Here is a 13,798-nt window from a genome sequence, read left to right on the forward strand (position 1 = left end):
ACTGTAGCCTTAAATGTTAGGACCGAGAACGCCGAGGACAGACTTTAAACGACATATATGTGATTAAATCATCGCTGATGCAGTTAAGAAGTTTATTCTGAGTGGGTGTTAACTGGTAGGCTAATTATCACAAAATGAGATTAAGGAAAAGCAACTAATCACAGCTATTTTAACGAGATGTGGCAGGCGTACCCCGAGTCATGTGTGCAGGCACCAAAAGAGGGCAGTGTAGACCCATGAAACAACTACACATAACGTCATTTAATGCTTTGACTGTCAGCGCGAGTCGCCTCTGCTTAAATAGTGCTGTTATCGACTCTCGTATATTGCGTGGCTGAAAATAACTCTAAAGATTTGTGGTTTATCACCACCAGATGTCTTATGAAACGAGACCTCTTGTGACACAAATATACATTAATTCAGGCAAAAGTACATCTTAAAAATGATTCACCATCTCCCCTAAAAACATTCTAAAGAATATTAAATGGTTTTATTGTAGTATAACTATAACCATGTTTTGTCAGATTCGTTACTATTTGCATAACAATAGTTTTATTATAAATCCAGAATACTAGTAAAACTACGGTTCCTATAATAGCCATAATTTGTGGTTTGGCTGCAAATGCCATAAACAATGGTTTCTGTATTAAAATGTTCGTTGCGCTTGTCAAAAAAGATATTGGTCAATACTTCCAACTTAGACACAGTTTAGTAGATGTTTTACTCTGTGGCAAAAAATGCGTAATACACACAGTAGCCTATACGCTTGGAATTAATGTTATTATTTTTATTTTATAAAGAGTAGCCTAGATAAACGACACAAAACCTAAAATCTCGTTTTAGATTGTTCTGTTATTGCAAAGTGGCCAAGTTACACTTATGATGGATTGTAAAAAGCTTTCGCGAGTGACCTCTGGTTGCACTTTGGAAACAAAGCACATTTTGTATCCACACTAAACCTGCGACCGTCCAATTTGTCTGGTCGGACCGTGCATAGGTCGACAGGGTGTGAGGCACCTCTTCTGTCTGTATACGGCGGCACAGTGAATGAAGTGACTTGAGTTTACGTGTAATTGGCGGGTGAGATCGCTATTGCCGCTGTCCTGACACAGAGGTGAGTCACTGCGCTCGCGCCTGCGCCACAGATTGGCCCACAGACCGAGCGAGCTCGCGCGCTTCTGCGGCACCAGCCTGTGCCCACACCGTCACCTCCACGTGTTTTTTGTTCTTTGTCTTGAATCGCTGTTGTTTGTGTGAAAATCCTCCTCTCAGGCAGGCGGGCGAGATTCATGCGCGCTGTTTATGGCCGTGTAATGGATAGCGTCTCATTCCGCGCGAACAAAGGGCAGAAAACTGATTCGTATGGGTCTCGCGCCGTCACGCGTGATTCATCCGGCTACTTTAATTGGAGTAAAACGCAGTGTTTTCTGCAAATGCAAGCCCAGATGTGTTAAGTTGAATCTAATTAGCTGTGCACTCTCTGCATAACCTTTCTAGGGACGAATTGTGTTGTTTGAGAAGATGCGTGTGCACCCACTCGTAGTAGTAGTAGCAGCAGCTAGTAGACCTATCTATACTATAACTACTGTACTTAAATGCATTTGGACTTAATAGTGCATACAACCTATACATTTTGTTAGTCTGTGTGTTTCAAACCAAATGATCTCACTGTTGAGTCAACACAACTCTCTACCAGTTGAGCTACAGGATTATCCATCAATACCTACTGTTAGGTGTCTTTTTGTATGAGATCTAACACAGGAAGACTTTCTCAATCCCTTGCTTTCACTCTCTGGCTCACACGCACAAATAGACATACAGTGAACTGTAATTTATAAGCTGTAAAATGTTAATATGGCCATAAGCCCTCATGAATTCTTGATAAGGACCATGACAGTTCCGTCACCTAAAATGTTAATGAGGTGAGATTACATTGGGGCGGGAAGGTTCCCATCAGCAACTGAACAAATAGCGCAGATGAGCTGGATTTATGGGACTTTTTGACTATAACAAGACAAGCAAAGGGCACGAATTTCTGTTCAGGTTTAGCCAAAATGGTGCAGAAAAGAGATAATGAGTTGTGCCAAGTGCATTTGCAGAAGGATGAGGGATCAATGTTTTTTTTTATCAAGTCTTTTGCTCAAAGTTTAAACTATTCTGTTTTTGATCTGAACACATCATGAACCTTATCTAATGTAAAATACACTAATCCATTCTTATTTAAATTTTTATCCGTACCTTTAAAATGTCAGCATCGGTGAGTGTTGTTGCCTCACATTAGTAAGGTAATTGGTTTAAGCCTCGGCTGTGTCGGGATGGCTTTCTGTTTGAAGTTTGCATGTTCTCCCGAAGGTGTTCCTCAAAGGCAAGGTTGCATCCTATGTATGGAGGCTGCATCCATCCTAGGCCAGTCCTACTGAGGCTTTGAGATAAGAGTCCTCCTCAACATTAAAGGGCACATATTATGACCATTTTTAAAAGATGTAATATAAGTCTAAGGTGTGCCATGAATGTGTCTGTGAAGACTTTCTACTCAAAATACCCCACAGATCATTTCTTATAGCATGCCCCCTTCATGTGTGTACCTTTAAATGTAATTGGGCTACAGCTCCACTCCCTTATCTACAGACAGTGAGCCCTTTTGGTTAAAATAGATCTGATTCCTGTGAATACAGTCTGAGATGATAGTATCTTTAGCCGCATTTGTGCTAAAATGTAACAGTTTAGAAAAGCTTTTGGGTAAAATTAACCAGTCAGTCAGTGTCCGTGGGTGGGGCTTGTTTGTCTGATGTCACATTAATAAGAGAATTAAAACAGCATGTCTAATGAGACTGCTTTGGTATAATGGGCATTAAAAAAGAAGGAGAGGGTAGATTTTTTACGTTGTAGGGTTGATGTGTTCACACACTGCCAACACACATTTATGCCCAAACACCTTGTAAAATTGGATTTTGCATAATATGTGCCCTTGAAAAGCTACAATGAGATAGACTCCATGTCAACGTCAAAACGGTTTCCGCCCCGTGGTCATGGCATGAAAACTTTAATGAGAGAATTTGCATATAATGCAATGTATCACAACAAAAAGGTATTACAACTGTCCATTAAAGTGCACCTATTTAATTCCTAAAAATTTTTTTTGTGTATTTGGTATAATATAATGTGTTCGCGTCGTTTATGGTTAAAAAAACCCCACATAATTTAACGTACATTTATGTAGCTCCAGATATACTTCTTTCCTCAAACGCATTCATTTTCTACAAAACTTATTGACCTGAAAAGCTCTGTGTCCCTGATTGGCCAGCTAATCTGTACATTTTCATTGGCTTGAATACCTCTGACGTCAGCCGGAAATGTGACGCCCCTTAACATGTTTGAAAGATTCGCTCACAATGCAATGCTGACAAGAGTTAACTTACCGGCTGTGAGTCCGAAGCGAAGGAATTATGATAATGTCGGTCTTGTCTACGTCAACAATCCCAGGAAGTAAACTGTTGCCTACAATCCCTGTGTTTGTTGTAGTCCAAGAAAAGAGATTTAAGTTGGAGACGATAACTCACATCAACGTTTACTTTGGGGTTTGTACCTTTTGCACATCGTTTACATGTACACACTTACACACCAAAGGAAATGTAAAGTCATGAATCGGATCATAGTTGCTCTTTAATGCATTCAGTGAATGATGTACCCACCATTTGTGGTCTCTAAGTTCTTTACAGTTTAACATTATGTGAATAATTTACAACAAAACAGAAGAAAAACTTGTTTTTGCTTTAAATGTCATAACGATATTGGATGAGCTCTGTGCCGACTCGTTTGCTAACATTTCAAAATGAAATTGGGCTAAGTGCGTGCCGAATTAATTCTCACAATCTTTTTGAAATGTGCACAAAGAATTGTGGGTAATTTGAGGCCACGAAGAATACACTTCATGCATTCTTCAAAAGGCTGTACTCCGGTTTTCTCCCATAGTTCAAAAAACATGCAGGTTAGGTGAATTGGATATATCAAATTGCCTTTTTTTTTTAAACATGTATAAGCAACTTCTGTGGATTAACTTGTGTAGCGATTAACCAGCCAAAAATATATCTGGATCCTGGAACGGTGTTACAAATAATAAATGAATTTTATAATAAATAATAAATGTAAAATAAATAAAATGTCAACATTGTTGATGAATAATGTCCAGGGAACATTTTGTGGATTACTCAAATGTAAAATAATATTCATGATACATCGGTTCAGTGAACTCGACAAATCAATCAACAGTTCCTCTTCATTGTTTTAAACCTCCCACACATTTTCACAGCACCCACAGTTGTCACTCCTCCGTGTCTTTAGCACTTCATCTCTGAAGGAATTTGTTACCTTAAAATGCACCCTGTTGAATTAAATGGCTTTATTTTTTTGACCCTCTGCTTTCATCAACTATGCCAACTAAACATTTTAATACTCGATTGCGTGACTTGGAATGCTGTCTTTATCTTTTGAATGTGGTGTTTTCAGTTGCTGAATAAATGGATAACCTTGAGCATTGGTATGACGTGACTTTGCTCTCTTTCTTTGCTGCAATTAAGTGGACGTTTTTGAAAGAAGCTCCAACTCCTCATATTTAAACATCCGTCTGTTTGATCAAATATCTAAGCAAATGTGTGCAGACGAATCGAGCTTTATGCGAGAGGTGCATGTAAGGCCTTGGAAGAAGTTAGATGCATTCTGGTCAGTAGAAAAGAGGTCTCTAGGGGTTCAGGTGATAATGTGTTGATTTCGATGCTTTATGAAAAAGTCTGTTTAGACCTTGGCCTTTGCAAAGTATATCATCTCACTACTGATTACAATTTTTATGATTCACTATAGGACATGCATGAAGATGATGCTGCTTCTTAGCATGATATAGCACCATTGGATCTGTTTACACATACTGAGAAATATTATGAGACATTTTATATGTAATTATAAGGTCCACAGCCATAAAAGTGAATGCAGTTATGAGTAATAAACTTGTTTTATAATGCATTAAGTATTTATGTTTTCTGTCATTTAGTATTTAAGACATGAAGGCATATGCAATAGTCTTTCTTTTTACTGTAAATGAGACGATTATGAGGCATGCACACAAACAACGTTCACAGCCAAGGTAATGTCCGAAATGTTTTCTGAGCACTTTGTCTGCCCACATTACTGTGTGGTTTCTAACAGTGGAGACGGTGATTAGGAGAATCAAATCAATAATACATGCTAAAGACCAACTAATGCTCCATGGAGACAGACACCATTTGTTCATCCTGTGGCTAGCATCCAATCTAAGGCACACACCGGAATTAAGAGACATGATGGGAAAGAGAGTGAAGCAGGCACACTTGACTTGATCTTCCTACAAGCAACAGGTTAAAGCTGCGCGTAGGCAACTGGCCATGCACACGCAGGAAAAGATGTAACGTTTGATGGAAATGAGATCTTCCTTTATTTAATTAACATTCTATTCCCGCCGGTCCGAAGAGGAAGCCATGTGCCAAGCAATATATCCGAAGCGTTTGTGGAATTTATCTTATCGACTAGAGCACGCAAAAACAACAGAGCCAGAAGAAGTGAGAAGAGCTACCAAACAAGCTTATTGCAGCCTTCCCTCTGAGAAACCCTTTCATCCCGATATTGCCGTAATGCTTCAAAAATCAATACCAGGCTGCCAAACAGGTCAAAATGCAATAAGTGTGCAATCTGTCCGGGAAATAACATTGGCAGAACGCATCGCCACTGTCCCATGAGACTGCTCCTCTTCCTCGCCAGAGAGCGCAGGGTTAATGCATTTCCCACATCACTGATCCCAGTTCAACACGGAGCTGCGTCAGGCCGTGGCATCTGAAATGCCAGATAACACAAAAAAAGACAATAGTTTGATTAGTTAGTCGTTATGATCGGCCCAAGTGTCTGTTTCCTCTTCTTAGGCCTTTTCCTGTGTCATTTCCCGGACTGGACATCTCACAATTACAAACAGAAATATCACAGCACTGTTCTGCAGGAAGTGACTGTACAGCTGTGTGTTTACAGCTGACTGTGTCGTATGTCAACAGGTCAGAAGCCGTCTCAGAAGTCTCATGCTCACCGAGTTACATTCAGACACGCTGCAGATGGTCGTATTATTTTATTTACTAGGTTCAGGACTGTTCTTGCCATTCTTTTACAACTTACTCGGTTCTGTACATTCTGTGCATGATGAAATCGGACCAAAAATTAATCACAAGTGGAAGATTTGAAAGAAATGTTCAATATTGTTTCAAACAGTACTGTTCTCCCCAACATATGCAACAAGCTGTAGGTGACAGTGGTGAGAGAGAAAAACTCAATAACTTGTTATATAAGATAAAGTAAGAAACCTTGGGAGAAGGCAAGACTCAGCTGGGAAAGTCTTTTTTCAAATTTATACAACTCATGCATATATGGATGCATGCATATTTGTATAAATTTATACAAAACATACCGCAATGCCACATAACATTATACATACAAATGCATAAACTTACATATATTTTATTATTGTACAAATAAAGTAGATTTATGCGCAATGTGCAAAGAGCTCCTATTGGAGATATGATGGTGTCTTGTCAATAACGTCCAGGGGTGGACATGACCAAATTGTGGTTGGAGAGAAGGTATGAAGAAGGAAGTTGTCTATAAGAAGAGAATATATTAATCCTAGAAAACGGAAAGAATAAAGCAATTGTTATTTCCAGCATACAGACCATGTATAAATGGAGGAAATAATTACAGTTTTCACAAACCAAATATGTTCTTTTCTAATTTCACGTCAGATGAAGTTAAGTATTTATTAAAAGAGATTTGCGCGGGTACGCGATTTGTATAATTGTAATGGGGTTCTGCATGTACCAGACCTGTTTGCAGTGTTTTAACTAGACAGCGGATGTGTTCTTGTTCAGGAAGAAGATTGTTCTGCTGTGCAACAAAAGCAATCAGAGACATGGTGCTCAGGCAAGGAGAGAGAGGCATTGTACAGGTTAAGTAAAAAAAAAACGGTGTTCCCAGGGAAACGCAGGTAAAACTATTGAAAGCGACCTTGCGTTTTTTTCTCATCTGTCAAGTCAGGTGATGATTTGGGGGAAGAAATCACAGTAGCGAATCATGACGCCTCCGGATCATGGAGCCTCTGAAGAGTTCCCGGAAGTTACTGTCAGCTCCATAGAGAAAAGACTGAATGTGATAAACAAAACTTGATGAAAGTTTTAAGACATAAAGGGATAGTTCGGCCAAAAATGATATTAAACCCATGATTTACTCACCCCAAAGCTGTCCGAGTTGCATATGTCCATCGTTTTTCAGAAAAAACATTTTCGGATATTTAAGAAAATGTTTTAGATCTTTCAGTTGATTAAATGTAATGTTACGGGGTCCACGACCTTCAAGTCCAAAAAAAGTGCGTCCACCTTCACAAATTAAATCCAAACAGCTCCAGGATGATAAACAAAGGTCTTCTGAGGGTAATCCGCGTGGTGGTGTTGTAGAAATATCCATATTTAAAACTTTATTAACGAAAATAAATACCATCCGGTAGCGCCGCCATCTTAGTCGCGTCCGCATTCAGGATGAGAGCTTACGCAGCCTACGGAGGCTACTCTGCTGCTGCTCTGTGCCCCCGCCCTCCGAATTTGTCATACGTCACTAAGAAAAGTGCGTACACTACGCTAATACTCTGTCCTGAATACAGAGGAGTCTAAGATGGCGGCGCTACCGGAAGGTAGTTATTTTCGTTAATAAAGTTTTAAATATGGATATTTCTACAACAACACCGCGCGGATTACCCTCAGAAGACCTTTGTTTATCATCCTGGAGCCGTTTGGATTTAATTTGTGAAGGATGGACACACTGTTTTTGGACTTGAAGGTCGTGGACTATGGGTGGACCCCGTAACATTACATTTAATCAACTGAAAGATCTAAAACATTTTCTAAAATAACTAAAAAACGATGGACATATGCAACTCGGACAGCTTGGGGGTGAGTAAATCATGGGTTTTAATATCATTTTTGGCCGAACTATCCCTTTAAGACGTTTAAAACAGCACTACAAATGAATCAAATCACTTTGTGCATCAATGCATTTGTAGTGGATTATTTCTCTTTAAATTAGTACATTTAGGGGATTTTAGTAGAAAACAACTGTTTAGGCTGGACAAGCTGATGATAACATTAACAACACATAACAAACCAAAATCAGCCTTTAAATTGTAAATGTAGCTATCATAATGCAGATTCATCTATTATTGTGTAATTAGAGATACTAATAAACGCGATGGCAGCATATTTATGCAAAAAAACGTATGGGTGTTTTGGCACTGTGATTCTGTTGGTTAATTAAATTAAATGCAATGAATTATTTTATTGAAAACTTGTTGTATTATTAAAATGCATAAATTAATACGTGCAGGGATTATTAATAATTAGAAGTAATGAAGATGGTGTCTGCCATCAGATGTTTATATTAACAACAAAAGAAAACAACACTGTGCCAGGGGTATTATTATAATTAAAATAAATAAAAATGTTCCTTATGAATCTTTTTTAATCTAGTTCTTTGTATATTTATAAATCAAGCAGGCATGAGATATATCCACAGCTTACAGTCAATTGTATATAAACATGCATAAACATTATAAGCTTACATACTACACAATGTGATGCATTTTAAAGCTTTAAAGTTGTTAACATCTTAAAATCAAGGTATTTGATTTGATCCAGAAACATTTTTTATACTGGTTAAAAATCTCCTCACATCCTGATCACTATGTCAAGTAAATGTATTTTTATAAATATATGTCATCTGTGAAAGGCGTAGGACCAAAAAATGTTTAACAAATCATTGCAAAGTTTTCTCACTGTTGAATGAAACATGAATAGGCTTCTGGTCTGTGCGTGTTCATGTTTTGGAGGAGGCGTGGCATTGGGTGGCGATTTTAATAGAGGGTGGCATCGTGATTTCAGTGCTAGACTAAAGTTAGCATTTATCAAAATCAGATACCCTGCCTTTAACAAGACACATAACAGCACCATACGGCCTTTTTCAATGAGCCCAACCCCATCTCTGTAGCCCAATCCTCTGCAAAAATACGGTGTACCACTCCCTGAACTTCATACGGCTTGGGCACCTTAGGCCCGGGGGCTTCTCCCTTCGGGTCCCTTATCCTTCCGGAAAGGGCCTTTTCAACAAGCCATCTCCGTAGCCCCATCCCCGGCGGAGATACCTCCCCTTGATATAAATTTTCCTATGTTAGTGGATTTGTTTGTCAAAAAATATGATTATATTGATGTAACTACATAAAAATAATACCTACACATAATGGTGTTGTATATAAGTACTGTAAATTAATGCATTTCTTGACTATTAATTAAATCACAGCTCTTTGCCTCTAACTCAATGAACTTCAATGGTTAATAAGCTTTCAGAAACTATCAACTATCAAGTCTCCATGAATTACGTGACGGCCAAGCTTTTTGAACTTCCATTGTCAGAACTCTGGCTGCGTCCGAAATTGCATATTGTGACATTAGGTACTGAATTAGATGAAGTATTACTCATCGACCGTTAAAACAGTATGAATATGGATAGTATGAATGAATTCGGAAGTCCTACATCCCCCATGTTGATACATCATGTAATATTCGTCATCATAATAAGTTAGTTGTTAACTGGAATTATGTTAACTGGAAATGTGCACAATTTAAGGGACAGATGTTTAATGTATTTTTATTTGAATAGGGCTGAGTTACCACTTTCTGGCATTTTTGAATGTAACAACACACCTCCGTCTTTTTCATTGGATAACTCCCCTTTGTTGGGGTCAAGAAAATATTAGACATGTTAATTAGAAAATATGACATGTTGATTTAGATTAAACTAACAAACACTATATCAAATTAATCAACTTTAGAAATATATGCAACATACACAGAATGATATTAATACAAAACATAATTTATAATACTGAAACAGCAACAAGAAACTTTTTTTCTGCAAAATACACACTTTTATTTTACAAAGTTTTTAATGTTTATTTTAAAATATCTAGCCATTATATTCAGCCGTTACAGGCATGCAATGAATCGGAGTGCATTCTAAGGTCGCATTTTAAGCAGCCTTAGAACTGAGATGGGATTACTGACTTTCAGTCTCGCTGCTGTGACACAATCGGTCTTAGAAGCATTCAGAGGTCACAGCCTTCTAATTGGGACACAGCTATAGGAACAAGAGGGAAAACGTGCACCCCAAAAACAGGGGAAACACAGATAGGACTGACAATGCTATTAAGTATTAAGTAACATTAATTAAACACAAATAAGAATTGACAAGTTATGAGACTATGCCATGAAAAATACAGGTAAAAATTGGAAAATATACATAACTATGCTATAATAATTAAGAATAGGCCACCATATTTTTTTTACATTTTTAACTACAAAGCTGTTTACATATTTCCCATATTATTTATGAAGGTTTACCGGGAACCACAACTTCCAATTTTTTAGTGACATTTTTATTTTTTGTCTAATGTACATCTAAACATTTGCATAGCATATGCACAAATATTGGACAGAACACACCGCTGGGTTTAAACTGATTTTTAAACCTAGCTGCTGAGTAATTATAACCCATGGTTGCATAACAACAACAACCCAACATTTTGGCATCTGTTCTATCCAATATTTACCCAGCATGGGTTAAAACCACCCAGACATTTTTAGAGCATGACACATTTTTTTCTGTGCATTCAAGGTATTTTATTAGTTTGTATGTTTGAGCTGAACCTATGTGTTTGGTGTTGATACAGTAACATTTGTATACTACTTCAGCTACAGATAGAGGAAATGTTGCATGTCAAGTACACACTTTCAGAAATAAATGTACAAAAGCTGTCACCAGTGGTATCCTTTCAAAAAGTTCACCTTTGTACATCTTGTAAAGAGTGAATATTAGTATCTCAAAGGTACATATTGGTACCAAATCTATACATGCAACGAGATTACGTGTGTATTTTTCAACATGATCTCACAAGTTCACTGGGATAGTCACTGATAGTCATGCCCTGCCATGGACTTTCTTTTCCGTGGCATTCTCACGGATTGGTTACTCAACTGCTTTTTCCTATTTTTAAACCATTGTCGCTTCGGTTTAGGGTTAGATTTGGTGTTTGCGTTAGTATGTCACTTTAAGTATTGGTTTATACTTTTTTTCTGATCTATTCTTTTATATTTTCTAAACTCTAAACCGTTGTCGCCTGGCGTTGGGGTTTGAGTTGGGTTTGGGTAGGAATGTCATTTTATGTAAATCTAACCCATAACCGAAACGACAATGGTAAGAAAATAGGACAAAACAGTCCTATTTAATCCAGTAACCAATCCGTGAGAATGCCACGGAAAAAAAGTGGAGATCCATGAGAATGCCACGGAAAAATTAGCAAAAAATTCTGTGACGTTTTCACACACTGATACAGTATGTATAAAAGTCATTCCAGAAAAAGAGAGGTTTTTTTTGTGATTGTTGCAGGCAAAAATCCTTGATCTTGGGGCACAATTTCTTAAAAAATGCGATGGAATATGCAGGATTTCATGCGTTGAAATTGCAGAAACTTGCCAAAATTGCGGGAACTTGCAAAAACTGTGCGAACTTGCAAAAACTGTTTGCAGCAGTTGCAGCTTTTTATTGATGTTCACGTCACGTAATTGCGTCACTTCCTAACATTTCCATGACAACAGGGGACATGGCTGCTAAATTTTTCAACTTTGTATGCTATATATATGACTCTTTGTTACGAAAAGCAGGGATTATGTAATCATCCAAGCCCCGCATATTTTGCGGGGAAAACTGTAATTTATGCGGCGAAAGTGCGGCGTATTTAAAAAATGCGTCCCCTGCATAAATATCCGGACTTTGGCTGATTATATGCGTTGAATCATGCAATCGCATAATCGCATTTTTCTGGAAGGACTGGTATAATATCGACGTTTTGAAGGGACTAATACGTTAATTATATAAACATTAACAGCTTTACATACGTACTGATTTGTACGTATTTATTTTCACAAATATTAAAAAGAAGAGCGGCCATTGGCATTTTTTATTCATATTAATGAGTGGTATCCTTTCAAAAAGTGAATATTACTACCTCAAAAGGTACATATTGGTACCAAATCTATACATGCAACTAGAATACGTGTTTTTACAAAAAGTATAGTTTGAAGCTTACATCGAAGCTATGCAAGCAGCCACCATTTTACCCAATAGTACATTGAACATTACACTACCACATGAACAAGTTGAGTCATTTAAAGCTTCTACAAAAGAAAAGCTCTCAAAATTAATACAATCATCCAAATCATCACTTTTATATAGTATACCCTCTATAGAATCAGCTATCTCTGGCTCTCCCTCAAGGTTTTTTCCTCCTGATTAAAATATCCGGGAGGTTTTTCCTCCTAGGGTTTTTTTCCAACCCCTAGGGAATCAGTTGACATTGGCTTAACTTAGCACCCTCTTCTAAACGTTATATTATTACAATGCTCGCTAGTGTGGTTTAATCTTAGCCGCAGTACTCTGCTGAATATGTTGTCCATCGATTTTTCTGTGTTCTCCTGCATTTACTAATGTAAAGCTGCTTTGAAACAATTAAACAATGTGAGAAGAGCTCTATAAATAGAATTGAACTGACATTCTTAACATGCAGTTAATATATAGAGGATTGTAAACTGCACTGAGAGTGGATCTGTTTTTTAAACCATCACTGCAGATACCGAGGTTAACCTATGAGGGATATTTCAGCATCTAGCAGTGGGCTCTGTGCCATCAGCAAACTGCTTTAGACTGGGATGGCATTTTCATTCGACCTTAGGGTGACATCCTTATAATGGAAAGGCATCAAAAAGCGATCCGTAAAATGAAATGGATTTCAATCTCGGATGCCTGCATTGATATGCAAAATCCGTAAATTCATCAACTGCCTACAAATCTCTGCTAGACGGATGTTGCCATTTCTACAGAATAGTCTTACTTTTGGGTCACACAGGGATCAGACAAATATCTGTATAGTGTTTTGAATGATGGATTTTAGTGCATTCCTGGCTGAAAAGGTTGCCCTTTATCTGGTGGCGTGTGCCTAAAACGCTCATTTTGTCAAGGCTTTAAAAATGCAGTACTTTTTTGGCGTTCCAAAATATCATTCATGAAATACAAAAGTACCAAATACTTGTTGTTTATATGCATGAGCATAAGATCAAGCACTTGTTATTCAAATGGTTTAAATGGATCAGGTTTGACTATTTGGTTTAATGTGTGCCAACAGGCACATCATTACGGTAGCACTCTGAAACCTCTCATATGATGTTAGTAATTCAATTACAGTAGAAATGTCCCACCCAGTATGTTTAAACCCAGTAGATTTAGAAAGGAAATGGATAGGAAAGCAAAATAAAAAGTGAGCCAATTAGTTCATGAGAGCAATCAATCATACCATTATACTTTAAAAGCCTGCACTTGTTCCCCTCACTGCTATTTTCCCTGATGTTTCTCCAAGGATGAGACAACAGCAGCCTTCTTAGCAAGAGCAATTACAGAGAGGCATATCACTAAGAGTTTTTCATTTTCCTTTATGCCTCAGATAAAATTACTTTTATTGCTGTTTTTCTTCTCCCTCTGAAACCCATAATCAAAGATTATTTCCTAAGGGTGGAAACACAAAGCTAGGTTTAACATTTGAAAACTTCATTAAAGAAATAAAAATGCTGCCTTTTATTGC

Source organism: Paramisgurnus dabryanus, chromosome 6, assembly GCF_030506205.2.
Source record: "Paramisgurnus dabryanus chromosome 6, PD_genome_1.1, whole genome shotgun sequence".
In the NCBI taxonomy this organism is placed as follows: Eukaryota; Metazoa; Chordata; class Actinopteri; order Cypriniformes; family Cobitidae; genus Paramisgurnus; species Paramisgurnus dabryanus.